We start from the raw sequence: 24,829 nt of genomic DNA on the forward strand, positions 1-24,829 counted from the left end.
ATGACCTATGAAGATGTTCCAGAACATATAAAAATCTCAAACATAGGTATAGAATCAGGAAAACACAAGGTTTGTGTAAAATTAAGAACATACCAAAAAAATGGAGTTTTTGTAAAGTGCATTGGAAGTAAAGCTGAAGCAATGACTAAAACATATTACAGAAAGAAAGAATGTGTTTACACCAAAGATTTTTTAAAGTATTAATATGAAAAGTTTAAATCATACTCAAAAGTAAAGATACAACAAGATCCATCTACCCATCACCCAGATTCAACATCATTTTTCAAAGCTTGTTTCACCTACCCCATCCTCAGTTTGATTTTTCTTGGAGTATTTTATTCTTTTTAAAGATTTATTTATTTATTTTAGAGAGAGAGAGAGAGAGTGTGTGTGTGTGTGTGTGTGTGTGCAGGGAGAGGGGCAGAGGGAGATGAAGAGAGAGAATCCAAGCAGCTTTCCTTCTGAGCTCGGAACAGGTTGCAGGGCTTGATGTGGGGCACGATCTCAGGACCCTGAGATCACAACCCTGAGATCATGACCTGAGCTGAAACCAAGAGTCAGACACTTAACTGACTGAACCACCCAGGTGCCCCAGTTTTTCTTTGAGTATTTTATTTTATTTTATTTTATTTTATTTTATTTTATTTTATAAGATTTTATTTATTTGCGAGAGAGAATGAGAGACAGAGAGCATGAGAGGAAGGAGGGTCCGAGGGAGAAGCAGACTCCCTGCTGAGCAGGGAGCCCGATGTGGGACTTGATCCCGGGACTCCAGGATCATGACCTGAGCCGAAGGCGGTCGCTTAAACAACTGAGCCACCCAGGAGCCCTCTTTGAGTATTTTATTTTATTTTATTTTTTAAAAAAGATTTTATTTATTTATTTATTTGAGAGAGAGAGAGAGAGAGAAACAGCATGAGAGGGGATAGGGTCAGAGGGAGAAGCAGGCTCTCCGACGAGCCGGGAGCCCAATGTGGGACTTGATCCCAGGACTCCGGGATCATGACCTGAGCCGAAGGCAGTCGCTTAACCAACTGAGCCACCCAGGCGCCCTCTTTGAGTATTTTAAAGCAAATCTCAGATATCATACCATTTTGCCCCTAAACATTGTAGTGTGAATCTCTAAAAAGTATTTTCAAAAATATAACCACTGCTATAGACTGAATGTTTATATACCTCCAAAATTTATATGTTGAAATTTTATTTCCTAACTTGATGGTATTTGGGAATACCAAATACCTAACATAATCACCTTTTGGAAGTGATTAGGTCATGAGGGGGAAGCCTTTGTGAATGGGATTAGAGCTTTATAAAAGAGGCCCCAGGAGAGCTTTCTTGCTCCTTCTGCCACAGGAGGACACAGCCAGGAGACAGCTATCTATGACAAGGAAGAGGGTTCTCGCCAGACATGGAATCTGCCAGCACCTTGATCTCGGACTTCCCAACCTCTAGAACTGTGAGAAATAAATTTCTGTTGTTTATTAGCCACCCAGTCTATGGAAGTTCATTATAGCTGCCAAAATGGACTAAGACAGCCACAGTACCATTTTTATACCCAAGAAAATTAACAATATTTTATTAATGCCATTTAATGTCAAGTACTTACTCAAATGTTTCTGATAACCTTTAAAAAGTCATTTTTTGAATCTATTTTTCAAATCAGGATTCAAATAAGTTTCATTTTTAGTATCTCAGTTTTTTTCTTGAGTCCTTTTTTTAATCTAGAACAGTATCAACTATTTTCATCATTGTTATTGAAACATGGAAAAATATTTTTAATTATTCTATGTATTTTATTATATAGAATACAAATTTTTTCTTAAAAAATATTCTTGAGTTCTCTGTCACTGATAACATGATTGAGATACTTATTTTATATATTCAAGTCTTCTTGTGATCTGGTACTATTTTGTTATAATGCATCCCAGAAATGAAAATAAAATAGTTTTAGGAACTCATGTATTTCCATCCACTAATATATTTAGAAATCATACGAGATACATATCTTCAATGAAATCAGTTCATGACATTTTTACTAAGGTAAAATGGCAAGAAAGATTTTATGGAAAAATAAAAATTGAAGGAGAAAAATTACTTCAACTTAGATTTCTAATGTCTTAAAATAACATCAACTCTACAAATCACATTGTTCCCCTTCCAATCAGTCATGTTAATAATAAGACATAGAAATGGCTCTGAATATGATAAATGGATTTGTTACACTTTAAACCATTTTCTTAAAATAAAGCATAATTTAAATCCTATTTTACATCTCTACTTAAGTTAATATTGCATTAAAATGATTTACATGAAAGACTAGTTCTATCATGGTGGTAGTATGTCTAAGAAACATTCTTTAGCATTCACATAACTATGTTACGGGTATTTCAAAATTCACTTATGTCTTCTAGCATATACCAAACCTTCTAGTAACAAGGATAAAATTTGACAATGCTAATCTCTATCTTGAAAGCAAAGATATTTAATATTTATTATTACTGCCTTTGGAAAATACATTGACTTCCAAAAACATATGTAAATCACCCAAAGTAACTGGTAATAAATTTGAGTAATACTCAAAAATTTATCACTTGTGGTTGAATCTCTACAAAGCTACTTTCTGTTTGTTTAATGGACAATTTTTCAAAGAGAATTCCTAGGTGTCCAGAAAAATTACACAGAAAGTACATAGAGTTCCAATAAATCCTCATATAGTTGGAATCATACAGGCTGCCTCCATTTCAGACTGGTTTCTTTCAATTAGCAAAATGAATTTAAGGTGCCTCCATGTCTTTTCATGGATTGATAGCTCGTTTCTTTTATTGCTGAACAATATTTAATGGTATGGATGTGCCACAGTTTGTTTATCTGGTCACCTATTGAAGGACATCTTGATTGCTGCCAACTTTTACTGATTATTAATAAAGCTGCATAAACATTCATGGGTACATTTTTGTATGCACATGTTTTTTAATTCATTTGAGTAAATACCTAGCATTGTGATTGTTGGCTCAAATGGAAGGCAGCTATGCTCACCACTATACCACCAACGCCGGCTTGTGTTGGCTCAAATGGTAAGATTATGTAGAGTTTTGTAAAACATTGCCGACCTGTCTTCCAAAATGACCACATTATTTTGCACTCCCACTGGCAATGAACAAGAGTCCCTAATGCTCCCCATCCTCACCAGCACTTGGTATTGTCATTGTTTTGGATTTTTGCTACTCTAATAGGTGTATAGTAGTATATCTCACAATGGTTGTAATTTGTAATTTCCTAATGTCATGGAATGCTGAACATCTTTTCATATGCTTATTTGCCATCTATATGTCTTGCTTGTGGAGATGTCTGTTCAGATCTGTTATCCATTTTTTTTTATTTTTAGCTTCGAGAGATTTTTGTACATTTTGCATAATAATTATTTATATGGCTACCTTTTATTTTATTTTATTTTTTTAAGGATTTTATTTATTTATTTATTTACTTATTTATTTATTTATTTGAGAAAGAGAGAGAGCAAGCTCAGGAGCATGCGTAGGGGAAGGAGCAGAGGGGAAAAGAGAGGGAGAGGGAGAGAGAGAATCCCAGGCAGACTCTGCACTGAGCTGTGGGGCTTCCTGGCTGGATCTCATTACCCTGATCATGACCCTGAGATCATGACCTGAGCTGAAACCAAGAGCTTGGTGCTCAACCAACTGAGCCACCCAGGCACCCCTATACGGCTACCTTTTTTTTTTTCTTAAAGCAATATTTACTTCTGTTAAAAATGTTAAAAATATGTTTTTTAAAAAGGTGTTCTTTTATCTAGTGAAGTACAATTATGAGAACTAAGAACAGTATTTCAATGTTGGTTTCTAAACTATGTTTTACTGAACTTAAAAAATCAACTCTCACATTTTTTTGTTGATCAGCGCTCATATTTCTGCTGCAACATAACCAAACCTATTTATTTTCATATTAACATACAACATTAGAATGTTTTAAAAATTGTAACTATAATGAAAATCTAAGAATAACATTATTGGCTAACAGCAACATTTTGAAATTCTACTTCCACATAGCACTTTAAAACTTTTTTCTTAAGAAAAAAAAAAGACAAAACCCCTAATTATCTGGTATCAGCTTAAGGATTTTTCAATATCCTAAACTGCAATTTATGGAATCAAAAAAAGTTTAGGAAATATGTTTGATTGGTGAGGAACAAAGAAAGGAAGAATAATAAGGAAAAAGAAGAAAAAGAAAGAACTAAAATAGCAGTGGTTCCTACAGCCTGGTAAATATCCAACTAAATGTTTTATCTAAATAACATCTTATAAAGTAACATCTTATCTCTCTCTCCAACAGTTTATTAACTTATTAACGGGGTGTGGGGGTGGGAGGCAGGATATTGTTTTTAGTCATGGTGAAAAAATCTGCTTCATAAGTTCATATGTTATAAAAGCCAAGCTTACGAGGGAATGCCATGAATGTAATTAAGAGATAAACCAGGATATAATCTTTTTGGAATTCCACTATCTCCACAGACATAGTCCATTTGTTTCTCTCGTGGTAAAACACTTCAGATTCTGCCAAACAGTTCCCAATTGCCTTCGCCCATGTTTACATCAAACGCATAGAACCCTCTGTGTTATTACTCCAGCAACACCACAGCAAATCGTTCTTATTCTGGGGTGTTCCTCTTCCACTTGGGTTGCTACATACCCTGACCGTGGCAAGAAGATAAGTGTCATATCTCAGTGGATCCAGTTACATATCTGTGCCCACAACCAGAAACTCCCAGCTTTGTAGTAGTTAATGTTTTATAATGTTCGGACACCAGAAATTGGATTGAGCTGTGGGGAAAGATGAGAATCATAACGGCTTCCTTCCCTTCATATGATGTCAGGTCCTGCCTTTTGGGGAACAGCTCACAATGCAGAAAATGCCAGGAGTGGCATCATGGGAGGGGGTCAGCCACTGCCTGGGCTGCTGCCCGACAGGGAACTGCAGTGGCCAAGGCACGACCCAAGGCCATGGTTACAGGCTACCTACTGCCTGAGGCTCTAGACAACCCACTTACCATCCCCAAATCACATTAGCCCTAGGGTCACTTCTTAGCAAATCCCTCACTTTAATTTTTGTCTAAGTAACTGAACCATGGCCTGGATAGTTGCAAAATCTCTGACTATTCTTTCTGCTCTTCTCTCATCCCACTTCCAAGCTCATCTTTGTTTCCGACTCTCTTAAAATAGAATTTGGATCTCTTAGTCCTCTACTTAGATTCCTGTGATGAGTTCTCTCAGAGGAGCTGAAGAAGTTGCCCTGGGCTACAAAACTCTGCATCTGGCTTCCCATCTCTCCGACCTCGTGTCCTCCTTTCTGTCCCTTTTTCTCCTGCATCCATAGTAATTGGTTGCTGTTCCCCAAACATACTGACCATGTCCTTGACTTGGCACATCTGTATTAGCTGTGACCTCTTCTCTGGAAATGCTCTTCCCCAAAATATCTGCAGGACTCACTCAATTTATTCAGATCTCTGTTCGAATTTGACCTCCTCGGAAAGGACCTTATTTAAAATAAATATTTAAAATATTTAAATATTTAAAATATTTAAAATAAATTCTTATCCTACTATCCTGCCTTAGTTTAAAAATTAAAGCTGTTTGACTTTCTAAATGTTTGCTGGTTTATCTATTGCCTGCCTCACCCCAAAAGATTTAGATTTAGATTTAAGCCTGTTTTTTGGTGCCTACTAAGTCCTTAATAGATACATGTGAAATAAATCAAGTGAAAATAATGTCTTTTCATCTCTGTACTGAAAATGATGAGATTTAAAAAACCAGCTGGGAGACAGCCACCTTCAACCCTGCCACAAAAGTTTCACTCTTCAATGGAATGAATACTAGTGCTGTGGTAAGTTTTTGATCCCTATATTTGTTTGTGTTGTCTGAAAGTAAACATGAAATTCTTGGTGCAGGGATCAGAGGTACTATTACAGTGACAATCTTACCAGTCCCCCATGCCTGTTCTCTCTGCCTTTCTCCTGAAGCAAAGTGACAGACTGCGAGTGCAAAGGGAATTTTTGCACTATAGGAGAGGAACACCAAAAAGGATACATTTGGGAGTTTATATACGTGTCATCCTTCTCTGGTGCTGAGAGATAGAAGGAAGCTTAATCTCCCCAGTCTAAACAAATGATAACTGGGACATGAATAAGAGGGTTTCAAGGTACTTATCCTTTGGAATGTAAAGGATTTCTAGGGGGAAAATAGGCCAAGTCCTGCAGTTTTGCAAACCCAGGAAAGTTTTCTGATTTCAGACTTTACTCCCCTTTGAAATGTAAACACCTAAGTCCAAGGGAGAGTGAATCTCAGTTCTCATTCTCTATTTAGCCATTTTTTAACTTCCAAGCCTTGTTTGTTAACTTAGGTCCTAGATTTATTTGTTCAGAAAGCCTTAACCACACAAAAATATAAAAGTATTTTCTCTACCATCCTGCCATCCAGTCATCTTTTTATCTATGCTCTTTTCTTCTACTGAGTATGTTTCTTCTTCTCTACAAGTTGTTCTTAATTTCCCAAGGAATACACTAATACATACACACCCACGCACATAATTCTATTTTATCACAAAATATAAATTCAAACAATTAGATAAAGCAAAGTCACTATTCGATCCCACCCAATTTCACATCTTTTTTTGGAGGTCCTTGAAGATCAATTTGCAAACCTTTCCTTGTATGTATACATACACTAAGACACAGATACATTTATTAAGAAATACGTAGTATTTTGTTTATTTTACCTTAAGGAGAATACACTCTATGAATTGTTTCTCCCCCAGTTTTTGTCACTCAAGAATATCTTGGAGAGAATTTATTTCAATAGATACACATCATTACTTTTAAGTACTAAGTCATTAGATGTCTTGTGTCTGCTCTTCTCCCTCATTGGAATGCTATTTCTCACTTTCCTCTTTGCCCTTTTAAGAGATCTGAGTGTCAGAATCTCTTCCGGTTAATCTGAAGTTCAGCACAGAATACCAGTTCCACTATAAGGATTATGGAAGAAGTAGTTTCTTGTGGATAAACACACTTTTGAGGTTAATGGAAAAGGTTGCAGGAACACAGTGAATAAAAAAAAAAAAAACTTTTCTGAGTGTTAAAAAACAAAGATTTATTAATTGATTAAATTTGATGATGAAATTGGCTTTATTCAACAATTCATGAATCTAGCAGCATCCCATCTAGCAATGAGCTGTAGAAAACTGAGCTGTAGAAAAGGAGAGACTGGGCGCCTGGGTGGCTCAGTTGTTAAGCGTCTGCCTTTGGCTCAGGTCATGATCCCAGGGTCCTGGGATCGAGTCCCACATCGGGCTCCCTGCTTGGCGGGAAGCCTGCTTCTCCCTCTCCCACTCTCCCTGCTTGTGTTCCTGCTCTCGCTGTCTCTCTCTGTCAGATAAATAAATAAAATCTTTAAAAATAAAATAAAAGAAAAGAAAAGAAAAGGAGAGACTTTCAAAGGTGGAAAAGGGGCAGAAAAAGGAAATCAGTTGCAAAGAATGCATTGTTTCAGGCAAGGTTGCCTTCCTAAGGAGAATGGAGGGCCTCTGGCGTGGGTGACCTTACTAGTGCTAACAAGGTAATTCCAGGTTAACTGGTTAAAGTTACATTCCTGCCTGGGGGGGGGGGGGGGGTTGAAAGGGCAATTAGCAGGCGCCTGGGTGGCTCAGTCGGTTAAGCGACTGCCTTCGGCTCAGGTCATGATCCTGGAGTCCTGGGATCGAGTCCCGCGTCGGGCTCCCTGCTCGGCAGGGAGTCTGCTTCTCCCTCTGACCCTCCCCCCTCTCATGTGCTCTCTCTCTCTCATTCTCTCTCTCAAATAAATAAATAAAATCTTTAAAAAAAAAAAAGAAAGTGCAATTAGCTTCGGTAGTTAAGTCTTGGTTTGCTGAGGTGGCTTTTAGTACAGGCGACTCCATTCTGAACATGATAACTCCTTTTCAACATGAGAAAGAACCTAAAATGAGAAAAATAATTAAAACCCTCTTTTCCTCTACCAAGCTCTAGCAGATCTGGTTCAAGAACTAGTTTTTTTATTCAATCTGATAGCCTGTGTCTTTTGATTGGGGCATTTAGCCTATTTACATTCAGGGTAGCTATTGAAAGATATGAATTTAGTGCCATTGTATTGCCTGTAAGGTGACTATTACTGTATATTGTCTGTGTTCCTTTCTGGTCTATGTTGCTTTTAGACTCTTTCTTTGCTTAGAGGACCCCTTTCAATATTTCTTGTAGGGCTGGTTTGGTGTTCACAAATTCTTTTAGTTTTTGTTTGTCCTGGAAGCTTTTTATCTCTCCTTCTATTTTCAATAACAGCCTAGCTGGATACAGTATTCTTGGCTGCTTATTTTTCTCATTTAGTGCTCTGAATATATGATACCAGTCCTTTCTGGCCTGCCAGGTCTCTGTGGATAGGTCTGCTACCAATCTAATGTTTCTACCATTGTAGGTTACAGACCTCTAGTCCCAAGCTGCTTTCAGGATTTTCTTTTTGTCCTGAGAATTGTGAGTTTTACTATTAGATGTTGGGGTGTTGACCTATTTTTATTGATTTTGAGGGGGGTTCTCTGTGCCTCCTGGATGTTGATGCCTGTTTCCTTCCCCAAATTAGGGAAGTTCTCTGCTATAATTTGCTTCAATATACCTTCTGCCCCTCTCTCTCTTTCTTCTTCTGGGATCCCAATTATTCTAATGTTTCACTTTATGGTATCACTTACCTCTCGAATTCTCCCCTCGTGATCCAGTAGTTGTTTATCTCTCTTTTTCTCAGCTTCTTTATTTTCCATCATTTGGTCTTCTATATCACTAATTCTCTTTTCTGCTTCATTTATCCTCACAGTTAGAGCCTCCACTTTTTATTGAACCTCACTAACAGCCTTTTTGATTTCGACTTGGATAGATTTTAGTTCTTTTATTTCTCCAGAAAGGGATTCTCTAGTATCTTCTATACTTTTTTCAAGCCCATCTAGTATCTTTATAATCATCATTCTGAACTCTAGCTCTGACATCTTGCTAAGGTCTGTATTGATTAGGTCCCTGGCACTCGGTACTGCCTCTTGTTCTTTTTTTTTTTTTGAGGTGAGTTTTTCCGTCTTGTCATTTTGTCCAGAGGAGAACAGATGAATGAGAGAACAAAATGCTAAAAAACATGCTAAAAGGGTAAGAACGACCCCAGAAAAATATACACTAAACAAATCAGAAGAGACCCAAAACCAGGGGGGAAAGGAAGGGAGAGAGAAAAAAAAAGAATATGATCAGGCTGGTGAATACAACAGAGCCACACACTAGATTTTGGATGTATTTTTGTCTGTTATAAGAAATTGCCTCCCAAAAATTTAAAGAAAGAAAAATTATATATATACAAAAATAAGGGTAAATATGATGAAGGTATGGAATATGACTGTAAAGATGAAAATTAAAAAAGATTTTAAAAAAGGAATTGATAAGAAGTTGGTTGAAAAAAGAATGAGAAAAATGTAAAAATTAAAATTAAAAATTAAAAAAAAAGAATGTGATCAGGCAGGAGACTAGGACAATGTCATACACTAGATTTAGGGTATATTTTGGTCTGTTAGAAGAAACTGTATCCCAAAATTTTAAAGAAAGAACAACTTATATATATATACAAAAAATAAGGTTAAATACAATGAAGAGATAGAATATGACTGTACAAATGAAAATTTAAAAAGATTTTAAAAAAGGAATTGTAAGATGTTGGTTGAAAAAGGAAAGAAGAAAAATTCAACTAAAAAAACAGAAAAAGAAAAAATAAAGAAAAATTTAAAAATTAACTTTGAAAGTCTAAAGACTATGTGCTGTTTTCCCCTAGCACTGGGGTTTTGCCATTCTCATTGATTGGTAAACTTGGTCTTGGCTGGCTATTCTTGCTGATCTTCTGGGGGAGGGGCCTGTCACAGTGGTTCTCAAATGTCTTTGCTAGAGGCGGAATTGCCCTGCCCTTGCCAGTCGGGCTAAGTAATCTGCTCGGGTTTGCTCTCAGGAGATTTTTTCCCTGCAAACTTTCCGAACAGCTTTGGAGCACGAGTGAAAATGGCAGCCTCCCATTCGGCCCCAGAGGAGCCGAGAGCTTGGGGCCCCACTCCTCAGTGAGCCCTCAGAGAAAAGCAGTCAATAACTCCTGTCTCCCTGGTCTCCGGCCGCACTCCCTGCTCACCTGGGTTGTGACCAGCATTTCTATCTCTGGCACATGACCCCATTTGGAGTCTCCAAACCCAGCAGATCCCTGTGGTGCGCTCCCGTACTGCTCCTCCCAGAGGAGGAAGGAGAGTCTCCTCGGATCTGCCGCTTGTTGGGTCCCTGCTGGAAGAGCAGTGGCCCAACTGATCATGGTTTATGGCAACCCACTCCTTGGCTCTGTCTCTGCAGCCAGCTTCCCCACTCTGATATCTGGGATCTCTGCCCCACTCAGGCACCCCTGGCCTTTCTGTGACCCCGAGGGTCCTGAGACCACACTGTCCCAGTGAGGGTCCCCCCCCCACCCAGCTTAGCCACTGGAGCGACGTCCCTCAGTGGAGCAGACTTCTAAAATTTCCGATTTTGTGCTCCACTGCTCTATCACTTGCTGGTAGCAGCTGACGGAGGCCCCCTCCCCCCACCATCTATCTTCCCAATATGGCCTCGTATTCACTTCTCCACACGTCCTACCTTCCAGAAAGTGGTCACTTTTCTGTTCAGAGAGTTGTTGCTATTCTTTTCTTTGATCTCCTGTTGAGTTTGTAGGTGTTCAGAATGGTTTGATAACTATCTAGCTGAATTCCTGGGACCAGACGAAATTTACGTCTTCTACTACTCCACCATCTTGCTCCTCCTCCCCAGCAATCTTTGTTGTATACAATTCAATATACCAATGGAAAGTGTTGATATTTAACATATAAAGAGCATTTATGAAATAAATCCTGCAAGACCTTATTAGTTTTTATACTTTCTTCTTGACTGATTCATAATGCACAGGAAGGTGATCTAGTGCTGTTGGATCTATAGTAATGAAATACTAATTTATTTAATAAAATATCAATTTATTTTGATTTTTTTAAGATTTGATTTATTTATTTGAGAGAGAGAGGAGAGAGAGAGAGAGCACGGGCAAGGGAGAGGGGCAGAGGGAAAAGGAAAAGCAGATTCCCTGCTGAACAGGGAGCCCTGATGTGGGCCTGGATCCCAGGACCCTGGGATCATGACCTGAGTGAAGGCAGACGCTTAACTGACTGAGCCACCCAGGGGCCCCTTTCACTGTATTTTAAATATACTATGTAAAACATTAATATTTTATTATTTTCTACACTTTATAAATGCATTTAGAAATATTTTGTTATAAAGTTAAATAGCTGCTGACCTCAGTATATGATCTCAGAAAGGAGTTAAGATGCCTCAATAAGAATCAATAATTTTAATTTCTCCAGATCTTTTTATGACAGAGTCTTCCAATTTACTCAGTGATAGAGGTAAAGGGAGATATCAGAGAATGGGTTTTCTCTTGCCTTTTATCTACTTAATTAGCTTGAGCCCATAATCAATCAACTATTCCAATTGCTAAATTCCCTAAAGTCAACTTTCCTTTATATTTCTGCTTAATTTCTTAAAAGACTTAAGGACAAGAAGTTTTTAATAAGTACTAATCTTTTTATATGATAAATATTGAAATTACTTCATAGGGATATGTAACAAAGCCTAGGAGGAAACATCTGAATTTTTGGAGATTCTAATGTCAAGATTATAACATTGTACGAAAACAAAGAGATCCTCCCAGGAAATAAACAAATGTACAATACAGACCTTTGAAGTAATAGAAAACAAGCTTGGGGGCACCTGGGCGGCTCAGTCGTTAGGTATCTGCCTTTGGTTCGGGTCGTGATCCCAGGGTCCTGGGATGGAGCCCCACATCGGGCTCCCTGCTCCACGGAAAGCCTGCTTCTCCCTCTCCCACTCCCCCTGCTTGTGTTCCCTCTCTCGCTGTTTCTCTGTCAAATAAATAAAAATCTTAAAAAAAAAAAAAGAAAAGAAAACAAGCTTGTTTTGGCAAAAACTTATTTTTTTCTTTCTTTTCTTACTACATACATTGCTCTATGAGCAATTCACCAATCCCAAATTGTTTGGAACCAAAACTATTCTGCATCTCCTTGTTGAGATACAAGTTTATAAAAGGTAGGGCAGGGGCGTCTGGGTGGCTCAGATGGTTAAGCATCTGCCTTAGGCTCAGGTCATGATCCCAGAGTCCTGGGATTGAGTCCCGCATTGGGCTCCCTGCTTGGCGGGGAGCCTGCCTCTCCCTCTCCCTCTACTGTTCCCCCTGCTTGTACTTTCTCGCTCTCTCTGTCAAATAAATAAATAAAGTCTTTAAAAGAAAAAAAAAGGTTGAACAGTTACTGAAAATATATATGCTCTTTTTGTTTTTGCTGTTTTAAAAAATATGTTCACAAGCAGAAAACCATTAAGATCATCTTTGGAAGGTACAATTTTACAAATAGTTTATTTATGAAAGTGCTCTTTGAGGCTGGATTTCTTCTGATATAGTAAAAGCTAGGTGGCTAGATGGCTACATAAAGTAATTATATACTCTTGGTCATTGTTTTCTTTGATATTTTCTCTTTACAAACTGTTAAGAACATGTCTTGAAGTTACTAATATATCAGTTCCCTGTGAATTTTGTTGTAAAGGATCTAAGTCAACTTGCTCCATATATATGGTAAATCATGTGGGTTTTTTTTTTTCAAAAATTATGGAAAATAAATATTTCCAATTTGAAGCATAGCTAAAATGGTATTTCTTTCCATCAGATTTCAGTGGCCATAACTTCAACCATTCACTGACAGGAAATGAAATATGTTCTGTTGTACCTTGGAATATAGGTCTCTTTTTTTCCCCATGAATCACTGCTTAAGCCTAAGCCAGATGAGGCAACAAAATCTTCAAGGATAGTATTAATTTGACTCACCTTTTTCTTAGCACTGTAATTGTCTGTGTTAGAGGGATGAGGGAGACAGTCTCATATTCATGATTTAGGGATGAAAAGAAGGAAGAATTGTCCACAAGAAAGAATTAAGAAGGAGGCCTAAAGTACTCTATTTATGGAACCAATCCAAAGGTACATCCTTGTGTAGGTCATTGGCCAAAATCTATGCAGTGCATAGATTAATTACTTAATTTAATTTTTTAGTTTCCACCCATGATTATTCAATTTAGAGATTATCATTCATTACATGTTTGATAAAGAGGAAGGGGATAGGAATAGTTAAGAAGATATTTTTCGGGCGCCTGGGTGGCTCGGTTGGTTAAGCGACTGCCTTCGGCTCAGGTCATGATCCTGGAGTCCCGGGATCGAGTCCCGCATCAGGCTCCCTGCTCGGCAGGGAGTCTGCTTCTCCCTCTGTCCCTCCCCCCTCTCATGTGCTCTCTCTCATTCTCTCTCTCTGAAATAAATAAATAAAATCTTTAAAAAAAAAAAGAAGATATTTTTCTCCTATCATTATAATTGCTTTTTCAGCCCAGCCTCAATAACCTGATCATTGAATACTGTAGACAATTAAATAGGCCATATCCTTATATACAGACTTATGATGATGTTACCTCCCTATAAACTCATCATAAGTTGAAAATGTATTTAATACTGAACATCATAGCTTAGCGTAGCCTACCTTAAATGTGCTCAGCATACTTATACTACCCTGCAATTGGACAAAATTAATGCAAATCCTATTTTATAATAAGTGCTGAATATTTCATGTAATCTTTGAATACTGTACCGTAAGTGAAAAACAGAATGGTTGTGTGGGTACAGACTGGTTGTAAGTGTAGCAGTTGTTTATCTTCATTATTGCCTGGCTGACTGGGAGCTGCCGCTTGCTGCCGCTGCCCAGCATCAGGAGAAAAAGCTTCATACTGCTTATCACTAGTCCAGGAGAAGATCAAAATTTAAAATTTGAAGTTCAGTTTCTACTGAATGCCTATGAGTTTCACACAATCATAAAGTTGAAAAATTGTAAGTCAAACCCATTATAAATAGGGGACCATCTGTACTTTAGTTCCATTTCTCAAGACAAACGAGACACAATCTCATAAAGACCAGGGTGACTCCATCCTCTCTGCTCACTTAGGATCTATGGTCTCTTGTTTGTGAGTAGCACCTACTCACCACAGATGCAATCACCAAGTTCTCTTTGTATCCTTTCTTCAGACCTCCACTGACTGTTTTTGCCTCAAGTACTCTTCAGTCCCAAAGCCTAATCATATTTTTGATATTAATAAAAACTCTACAAATTGCTAGTTAGACTCCTTGAAATTGTCTGCTTCCCTCTGCATTCCATTCAGGAGGGTTTGCTACATGACTTACACACTGTCTCTTAAATTACCCATGTCTTACTTCCCTTTTATGACTTACTTTATGATTACTTTAATCAGATTTACTCCCACTCTCTCACACACAACACATATGTATATGTTCAAGATAGATAAGGATGTTTCCTTAGAAAAGTGGGAAGAGAAAAGGGGGATGGAAAGGAAGAGCACCTTTTTGTTTTTGGTATTATACAACTTCTCTACCTATATTGACCCTCTTATACCCTTTTTGACAGAAAAGTTTATAGTTGTTCCATTTTTTTCCCCTTAGGAACAACCTGGGTCAGTGAAATATTGGATTTGATCTATAATAATGGGGATGTGGAGAAATGTAAGCAGGACGCAATATACAAACGAGTGCCATTCATGGAATTGATTGTTCCTGGACTCCAAAATGGTATTTTCCCTGAATGTTCCTTTTTACCATAAGAATAAATCCCCTTAACATTTTGTGGTGTTTCAAGGAATCATGATGGAATTTCTATAGACAGAACCTGGACAGTTGAATCCTAAGTGTCTATAATAGAAGAGTAAGAATCTGGTTTTACTAATAACCATATTATACTACTCTTGCACCCAAACATAATAATAATATCTGCATAAGAGGAGATTTTGATGAGTATATATTTTCCTTTTTTTTTTAAGATTTTATTTATTTATTTGACAGAGGGAGACACAGTGAGAGAGGGAACACAAGCAGGGGGAGTGGGAGATGGAGAAGCAGACTTCCCACGGAGCAGGGAGCCTGATGTGGGGCTCGATCCCAGGACCCTGGGATCATGACCTGAGCCGAAAGTAGACGCTTAACAACTGAGCCACCCAGGTGCCCGGAGTATGTATTTTTTCTTAATTGCACAGATGGAAGTCTTCAACATTTAAATGTATGATCATTATATGCAAAAAAATCAGAGTTTGATCCAATATAAAATCATGTCTACTGCTTGTTAGCTGATGTTCACAGACTCAAGAAACAGAATTATGGATGGTCTTGCATTATTAAAATTTTAAAAATTAATTATGAGCTTCATGGCTTAATTGATCTTATAATTTGAATATAAGAAAGCTGGAAAGGGATTTTGAAATCTTCCAGTTCAACTTCCCCATATAGTAAATGAGAAAAAGAAAGATAAATGAAGGAAAAATTTGAATGTCTTGACATTGGCCTATTCTTGTTTCTGCCTCAGCAAGGTGTTGTATCTGAAGATTTTACAGACAGTTATTGTCTGTTCTACATAGGAAATAAAACAGCATCACTAACAAGAATTTATCATTTTTGATCTCATGGTAGATTTTATATGTATCTGAAGCTATATAGTTATTTCAAGACATATAGTGGGGTTAATGTTTACAAAGCCTTAGAATTTATTGTAATTGACCTTTATGATTCCACATTTATAATATAGATTAACTTTTGTGCTTGTAGGTGTGGAGGAGTTGAAAAAAATGCAGCCTCCTTGATTAGTGAAAACACACCTACCTGTTCAACTTCTCCCTTCTTCATTTTGGAAAAATAACTGCAAGGTAGCAACATTTAAAGAAAAAAAATCCTTATTTGTGTTGAAATTTCTTTTATTCATCATTCAGAAATTACGATGGGATATTACAACCCCTGGGTAAATCATTGCAAAAATAGTAACGTGGTCCCTATATTCAAGGGTTGAAACAACACCAATGGACACCAGTGCTATAGATATATAGATATAGACTTAGTTCCCAAGCACTGAGAATTTCTCAGGTTTTCTGTTCTCTGAAATGCCTGTCTTTTCTGTCTAAATCCCTTTAATCAGGATCCACTTTTAAATATTTCATATCTAAGTATTTAAATAATGCTAGAACTGCTTCTTCATGAAATTACAAATATGGATTTATAATTATATATATCTTATATTATATATATGGGTTCATTTTAGGCTTCTTTTTAAAATAACCATTTTAATTCAAGTATAACATATATGGAGAAAAGTACGTAAATCTTAGGCATACAGCTTGATGAATTTTTACAAAATGAGCATTCCCATGAAACCAGCACCCAGATCAAGAAATTGAACATTACCAGTACCCCAAAAGCTCTGTTTCTTTGCACTCTGGGCAGCAATCCCTATTTTCAAAGATAACCACTATCTTGAATGTTTTTATTATAAATTAGTTTGTCTGCAATAGGAAAGTATATAATCTTGAATATTTAACTTATTTCATCTAACGTAATATTTATGAGATCAATTCTTATCATGCTGTCACCTTGTTTTTGTTTTGTTTTCTTTAATGTAGCCTGTGGATCACAAAATGTGGTACCCTGAGCAAAAGTAGCCATGTGAGAGAAGCAAATCTTAGGCTCAATTCAGACCCACTAAATCAAAGATTATGGGGATGAGGTCCAGAAATCTGAGCTTTAATAAAACCTCCAGGTGAATTTGAGTCATGCTACTGTTTGAGAATCACTGATATAAGGAATTCCATTAGGTCTATGTGAGTATTTCACAACCAACTTTTAATTTTAATCTCACACCAAATCTTATAAACAGCAATGATTGTTATGTGATCGTGAACAGAACGAAGAATGTTTAATCCTTATTGATTAAATGTACCTGAATAATAATTTATTTTCAGTTAAAAATAGGACATTTTTTCAGCTTTAAAAATTTTACTTTAGAGGTGTCTGCGTGGTTGGTTAAGCGTCCAACTTTTGATTTCAGCTCAAGTCATGATCTCAGGACTGTGAGGTAGAGCCCCACATTGGGCTCTGCATTGAGCTTGGAACCTGCTTAAGATTCTCTCTTTCCCTCTCTCTCGGTCCCTCCCCCCACCTCATGTACGTGTGCACACTCTCTCTCTAAAAAAAAGTAATAGTGAAAAAATAAAAAAAAAATGTTTATCTTTTTATGTTTTATAACTTTTATGCTTCTTTTTATATGTTTAATAAGTGACACAGAAAAAATATTTTAAATTTAAGAACAATATTAGCTCATTTTTATTAATTTAACATTTACTGTAATTCTTATGATACTCATTTTTCTGTGTTTTAAGAGATGTTCTTTTCAAAGGCTAAAGAGAAACAGGGTGTGAAAGTACAAGCCTTTATGTTAAAACGATATATAGTTGTGAATATTTTATGTCAGGATATACACGTAAATGCTGAGATCAGGAAATAGAAAAGAGAAAATAAGCATTCTTGCAAGATAAACAAAAGTTTACAAACTATTAAATAATATAAATGAAATGATGATTTCCCATATCTCCCCACAGATGGTCTATGTGGCACGAAATGCTAAGGATGTGGCTGTGTTTTACTATTACTTCTCCCAGATGGCAAAATTACACCCAGAGCCTGGCACCTGGGAGGGGTTCCTGGATAAATCATGACTGAGAAGGGTGGGTTCAACTCTTATTTTAATCAAGGAGTTCTATAGTGAAAAGTCTTTTTTCAAGGAGATAGAAAGATCAAATATAAATCTGTGTTTATTATAAACCTAATATGTGCCCAGCACTCTACTGTTTTAGGAAGACTATAGAGGAAGCAGAATACACAGTTGTCTCTTCCCTTTCAGAACTTTTGGGGAATAGGTAGCACAGATATTTCAGTTCTTAGTCTTATTATTTCATTAGGGCTTAGTGGCAACTGGTTTCTTCTCTTGCTGTGCATCCATTTTATTGTTTTGATTTTACACATATTTCTTGGACTCTCTTTTCTCTATCATTCCCTTATTTTTATTATATAAACTGAAAATTCTTGCATAAAGATTTTATCCCCAAGGCTCTGTTTCTCTACCTGTGTATTCTCTCTTTCAGGGATACATATTTATGGCAATAGTAGTAGCTCTACTTAAAGTTCTCATATAAATATTCTTCTATAAAAACTCTCTTTTCAAGGCAAGAACATCTCAATATCTTGCAAATTTTTACTCCTGCTGCTACCTGGACTATTCTCTGCCCATATTTCTACTCATTCTTATCATTATTAAAACCCAGTTATTCTTAGATCCAAATATACTCTTCCTTGGCAGCCCTTCCTTAACTCTCCATCCCTATGATTTTCTCTCCCTTTCTCCTTCTTCTATGATCTCCCCTGCCACTCTTTTCCAAGTAGATTGCAAATTCAGTAAGAACAGGGGTAATTATCCTACCATCCCTCTTTCTTGAACTAATAAGTGTGTTTGTATTGATAATGATGACTTGGATTAATATTTAACAATTCTTTATGTAAATAGTTCTAATTTTCCAAAGATTATATCTTTCAATTTAGTGGCTTATGGTTCTTGGTATGACCATGTGAAGGGCTGGCGGGAGAAGAGGAATGATTATCATATCCTTTACCTATTCTATGAAGACATGAAAGAGATAAGAGGCAATTATAATTTCTTTTTTATTTTTTAAGGAAACCCAAGATTCATCTGTTTTTGTATCACATTTTCCTTTCTTCTTGATCTATAAATATTACTAATCCACTATCCTGCTAACTCTGCCTTGAAAATCAATCTCTTACTTAATTTACTTTTTTCTACCACTACTGACTCCTGCTCTAGTTTAGGCACCTATCTTGACTTACTTGGAGTATCTCATTTTGCTTCTACTGTCCACTCAGAGAAAATGATCTTGAAACCTAAATGAGAGTATGCCCACTGCCTTCTTCAAATATGTCAATGATTTCTGTCTCTACATGAAATACAAAATCATTAAGATAATTTAGAGTTCAACATTATTTAGTTCCTGTCTATCTCTCCAACCTCTTCTGGTGTCACTTTTCCTCTTCTTACTAAGTGAGCCTGCCTGAAATATTTTTTCCCACTATTTTCAAATTAACTTTTTCTCATCCTCCATGTCTTAATTTAAGTGTTAACTCTCCACAGAATTCTGTTCATGTCCACAATGTCAAATAATTCACCTTATTATTATCCATTAAAATCTCTTTTGCTATTGTTCTTTTCATAGCATCTACCATCACTTCTAATTATTTTATATATGTGTTTCTTACATTTTCTTGGTTTCCTCTAGTATAATGCAAGCTCCTTGGATGTAGGGATTAAAATTATCTCATTTGTGATTGCTTCCCCAAGGGGCCCGCACAGTGGGGAAAACATGTTATTTAATTTATAGAACATCTAGTTTTTATTTTTTCATCTTCTATCTGGTTATTAGCATGAAAAATAATTCACTCTCCAATTTGATCAAAAACTTATCCTGATCTGATTATTTAAATAGTCCATTTAAGAAATGTTTCACATCTCTTAAATTGTATGTGTTTCAGGAAGCTTGTCCACACCCAAATTCCTTTAGATAACTATGACTACCCTTCATCTCTTATTTGGGAAATCTGTTCTATAGCCTCTAGGGAAACCACCTTACCCAGCTAAGGTGACTCCCTCTGGCAGATTCATCAGTTAAATTCCCAGCTTCTTCTACATCCTGTTTAAACAACTTTTTACCTGTCACTCTGGATTAAGGGGTGACATATTACCCTAATTATGTGTCTAGAAGCAACAAGTAGGGGTTGGGGTGGATCTTGGAGAGGATAGGTGTTACCTGGAAAGAAAACTACCTACCCTAGGTATACTAAGGTCTTTAAGCAAAAGGAGTTTAGTCTCCTCAAATATGGGAGGAGAATCTACATCTGCTGGTAGAAAAGGCTCAAAACTACCCAAGGGTTCTAGAGTCTCTGCGCCATCAAATCCACCCCAAATAGTCCCATTCCAAGCCTGAGCAGTGTACCTTTTCCCCATCACTCTTACATTTAACATTCACAGGATAGACCTGACACAACTGGGACTTCATTAAGATGTGTGTCTGATTTCCACCAAGTTCATTACTGTTTCTACAATAAATAGATTCTTTTAGAGCCACTACAAAGACTCTCTGGTTCTGTTTCCATGAATTGAGATGGGTAGCTCAATAAAGCTAAACAGATCACCTTTCTGCCTGATCTCACAATGTCACTAACATTATGGCTCTCAGCCTCAGTTTGGTTTGGACCACCAAGAAGATCACCTCTCCAATGGGTAACAGGGCACAAATTATTTGGCCTGAGTGCTACTCTTTCACTGTTCTTAGATACTCCAAGCTATCCTATGGAGTCTGAAGCATAGAGAAGTGAAATCATAAGAAATACATCAAATATATCTCCTCTTCATCATTGCCTCTTTCTCTTCTCCACCATTCCTTAGGCTGGAAATGGACAGGATTTTATTTACTTTTCTCCTCATATATTCATACTCTCAAAAAAATCTATGTAGGGGTGAGAGGTTGAAAGAGTATCTTCTTCCCACTATAGCTCTAGGTAATAGGTAATCTGTTTTTTTTTTATTGTGACATAATTGACATATAACACAATATTAACAATATGATTCAATATATGTATATTTTATGAAAGGATCACAGTAAGTCTAGCTGATATCCAACACCACACAGTTATTTTTTTTCTTGTGATGAGAACTTTTAAGATCTACTCTTTTAGCAACTTTCAAATATACAGTGCAGTATTGTTAACTATAGTTATTGTTGACTATAGTTCTTGATCTTAGAGGACAAGCTTTCAGCTTTTCATCATTGAGTATATTAGCTATGGGCTTGTCATATATGGACTACTGTTGTGGTATGTTCCCTCCATACCCACTTTAAGAGTTTTTATCATAAATGGATGTTGAATTTTTTCAAATGCTTTTTCTGCATCTTTTGAAATGATCATATGATTTTCATCCTTCATTTTGTTAATGTGGTATATCACATTGGTTGATTTGCTGATATTGAACCACTTTTGTATCACTGGAATAAATCCCATTTGATCATGGTATACAAACCTTTTAATGTGCTGTTGAATTTTGTTTGCTAATATTTCATTCAGGATTTTTGCATTGATGTTCATCAGAGATGTTAGCCTGTTACTTTCTTGTGTTGTTCTTATCTGGTTTTGGTATTTGGATGATGCTGGCCTTGTAAAATGGATTTGGAATTGTTACTCCCTCTTCTACTTCTTGGAAGAGTTTGAGAAGAATGGAAATGGGTATTAATTTTTCTTTAAATGTTTGGTAGGTAGGATTGCCTGTGTGGCATCTGCCTTCTGCTCAGGTCATGATCCTGTGGTCCTGGGATTGAGATCTGCATCTGACTCCCTGCTCAGCAGGGAGCTTGTTTCTCCCTCTCCCTCTGCACCTCTCCCCGCTACATTCGTGTTCTCTCTCTCTCTCTCTCAAATAAATAAATAAAATCTTTAAAACACATTTGGTTGGTAATCTATTCTTTATATTAAGTATGATTTAAAAATGGAGGTCAAGGGGGCGCCTGGGTGGCTCAGTCGTTAAGCGTCTGCTTTCGGCTCAGGTCATGATCCCAGGGTCCTGGGATCGAGCCCCACATTGGGCTCCCTGCTCTGTGGGAAGCCTGCTTCTCCCTCTATCAGTCCCTCTGCTTGTGTTCCTTCTCTTGCTATGTCTCTCTCTGTCAAATAAATAAATAAAATCTTTAAAAAAAAAGGTCAAGGATTTTGAAAATTATACCTTATGATAATAGTAGCTTGCTTTATTACCATTCGTTATTCTACAGGTTAATTCTATTTTTGAGTGTGAAAGGTTGAATATCAACATTTTTTCCCATTTTTTTGAAACAAAATTATGGGTCATAAGGAGGGCATTTGCTATGATGAGCACTGGGTATTATATGTAAGAGATGCATTGCTAAATTCTACTCCTGAAACCAATATTACATTATATGTTAACTAACTAGAATTTAAATAAAAATTTGAAAACAAACAAAATTTACTCTTCCTTTTAGCAGATGGTTGCCTGGCCAAGAATAGGACATGTACTTTGAAAAGCAAAATGAAAAATGCACATAAAAATATAAAATCATTTCTTTCACCACATTGACATATGTAGAACCTTATTAAATGCATTGCCTATTTCATGACTAAATCTACCTGAAATAATTCTTTTTCTTTGTAATTTTTTTAGGATCCAAAGCATGAAATTCAGAAGTTGTTAAAGTTTCTAGACAAAGATCTGTCAGAAGAAACTGTGGATAAAATCCTCTATCATAGCTCTTTCAATGTGATGAAGCAGAATCCAGTACAAATTATATCACTGTACCAGATTTTGATATGGATCATTCTGTATCTCCCTTCATGAGAAAGGGTGAGAAATCATATACTAGTTTCTATACAGTTCACTAATTACAGTCATGGAGAGTATAGGTGGGAAGCAAATAGCAGTATTATAGGAAATGGAAAGAGATTGAGTATGCTGGCAAGAAAAAAAAATAGGAACAACAACAACAAAAAAACCTTAGGGGAAATAATTTGTGGCAAATAAACTATAATTTCTGTAAGCCTGACATGTAAGACAAACCTTCTAATGAAAAATGTTTACTCAAGAGTCTATGCCTTGATAAGCATGAGTCTTGGCATCCTTTGCTGTATCAGAAGAATGTCTTTCATTTGTCTGAACTCTCTAGATATTCTTCATATTCCTTTAAATTTTTGCTGTAGTGGGTAGCCGGCTTAAATGATGTTAAGCATACCAAATGAATAATGAAAAGTGTTAATTCCTTGAGGTTGTTGTTATGATATGGTAAATCACTGCATCTTCAACGCTGATCTCAATGTAATAGCTAGCATCTTGCAAAAAATAGTCCCTTAATAAAGATGTGTTGAATTGAATCGTGTGTGTGTAAGAAAGAGAGAGAAAAAGAGAGAGAAAGAGAGAGAAGGAGAGATTCTGTTAGTTGTGTATGTATTAGTTTTGCTATGAAACAAACAACTCCAAATGGCACCTGGGTGGCTCAGTCAGTTAAGCGTCTGCCTTCAGCTCAGGTCATGATCCCAAGGTCATGGGCTTTCTGCTTGGTGGGGAGTCTGCTTCTCCCTCTGCCTCTGACCCTCCCCATGCTAGTGCTCTCTCATTCTCTCTCTCACTCAAATAAATAAAATCTTTAAAAAAAAGCAAAAACAAAAACCCCCACAACTCCAAGAATCTCAGTGGCTTAAAACCACAAGTTTTATTTTTTCTTTAATGTTGCTGAATGTTGGCCACCAGTGGCTGCTGCAGTTTTACTTACTCTTTGATTCTGATCAATTTTACTTTGACTTTCATGGTCTCAGCCTCTTATGTCTTCTCTTTATGAAACATAGGCTGAAAGAGCTACCCACTTGTGGTATCCGATATGCCCAATATCATAGTAGACAGGAAGAGCAAGAGAGGCGCTGGAAACTTACAATGTCTTTAAAGTTTCTGTTTAGATGTGGTATATATTGCCCATATTCAAATTCCATTAGCCAAAGCATATCCAAAATCCAAGCCCTAAGTTAATGAGGCAGAAAGTAAGTCATGGATAAGTCTTTCTAGGACTATCTGGATCTCAGCCAGGAATGATTCTGCCTCCCAAAGAATGTTTGGCAACATCCAAAGACATTTTTGAGAGTCATGACTAAGGGTATGCTATAGGCATCTAATGTGTACAGGCCGAGGATGCTGCTAAACACATGATAATGCACAGGACAATCTCACATCTGCCCAGCCAATGGTCTGGCTTTGAATGTCAACAGTGGAAATATAAACAAATAAAATAACATGCCAAAGTTGGGAAATCCTGGGACAGATTAACAAAGTTATTTTGGCATGTTTTCTTCCCTGCTCTTTTTTTTTTCCCCCTAAACCTTGGCTTGCAAATGACTTCTGGATTACCTGTGAGAAATGGCATTGTTTTTATCAGATATTCTTTGCAAATTAATATATGAATATATCTGTCTTTCCTTCAAGGTCTTAAGATATGGTTAGTCTTTGGAAAATTGAGAAATCCTGTGATAATACATATGTTTAATTACATTTAACCCAGTCATTTCCAAATCTTACTTGATCATAGAAATTTTTTTCATAAATTATCACTTGACATTGAAAAATATAGTTTTAAAAGGACTGAAAAATTCTTTACTTTTTGTTAACAAAGCTCTTGAGGCCAAAGAATAAAGATTTTGAGACATTGGATTTTCTCCCAGTGACATTTCTTGAAATATTGAAGGGATTACTTCTTTTTATAAGATACTGGAAAAATCCATGGGATTTTTTGGAAAATTAAGAAGTCTTCTGTTATAGTTTCTATGTTAATGATCTTAAACAGCAACAAGAAAGTAATCAACAAGTTTACTGACTAGGAACTTTTCACGGTTTTCCTAGTCAGTAAACTGGCAGTGCACACAAGAGTTTGGGAGTGAGGAATGGAGTTATGGAGCAGATACGAAAAAGTTAAAGGTTTAAGAACACATGTGTGGAAATTCAAATGAAAACTGATCTGAGAAGGAAATTTTGTAGTAGTCTCAAATGTACCATTTTATCTTTCTTTTCAGGTATTTCAGGAGATTAGAAAAACCAGTTCAATGTAGCCCAGTATGAAAGATTTGAAAAAGATTATGAAAAGAAAATGAAAGGGTCTACACTGCGGTTTTATTCAGAGATTTAA

General features: G+C 36.6%; 1 pseudogene; it reads left to right on the forward strand.

Annotated features, from left to right (window-relative positions):
* On the forward strand, nt 1–24,829 carry LOC110591362 (annotated as a pseudogene).

This window comes from Neomonachus schauinslandi, chromosome 2, assembly GCF_002201575.2.
Source record: "Neomonachus schauinslandi chromosome 2, ASM220157v2, whole genome shotgun sequence".
Classification (NCBI taxonomy): Eukaryota; Metazoa; Chordata; class Mammalia; order Carnivora; family Phocidae; genus Neomonachus; species Neomonachus schauinslandi.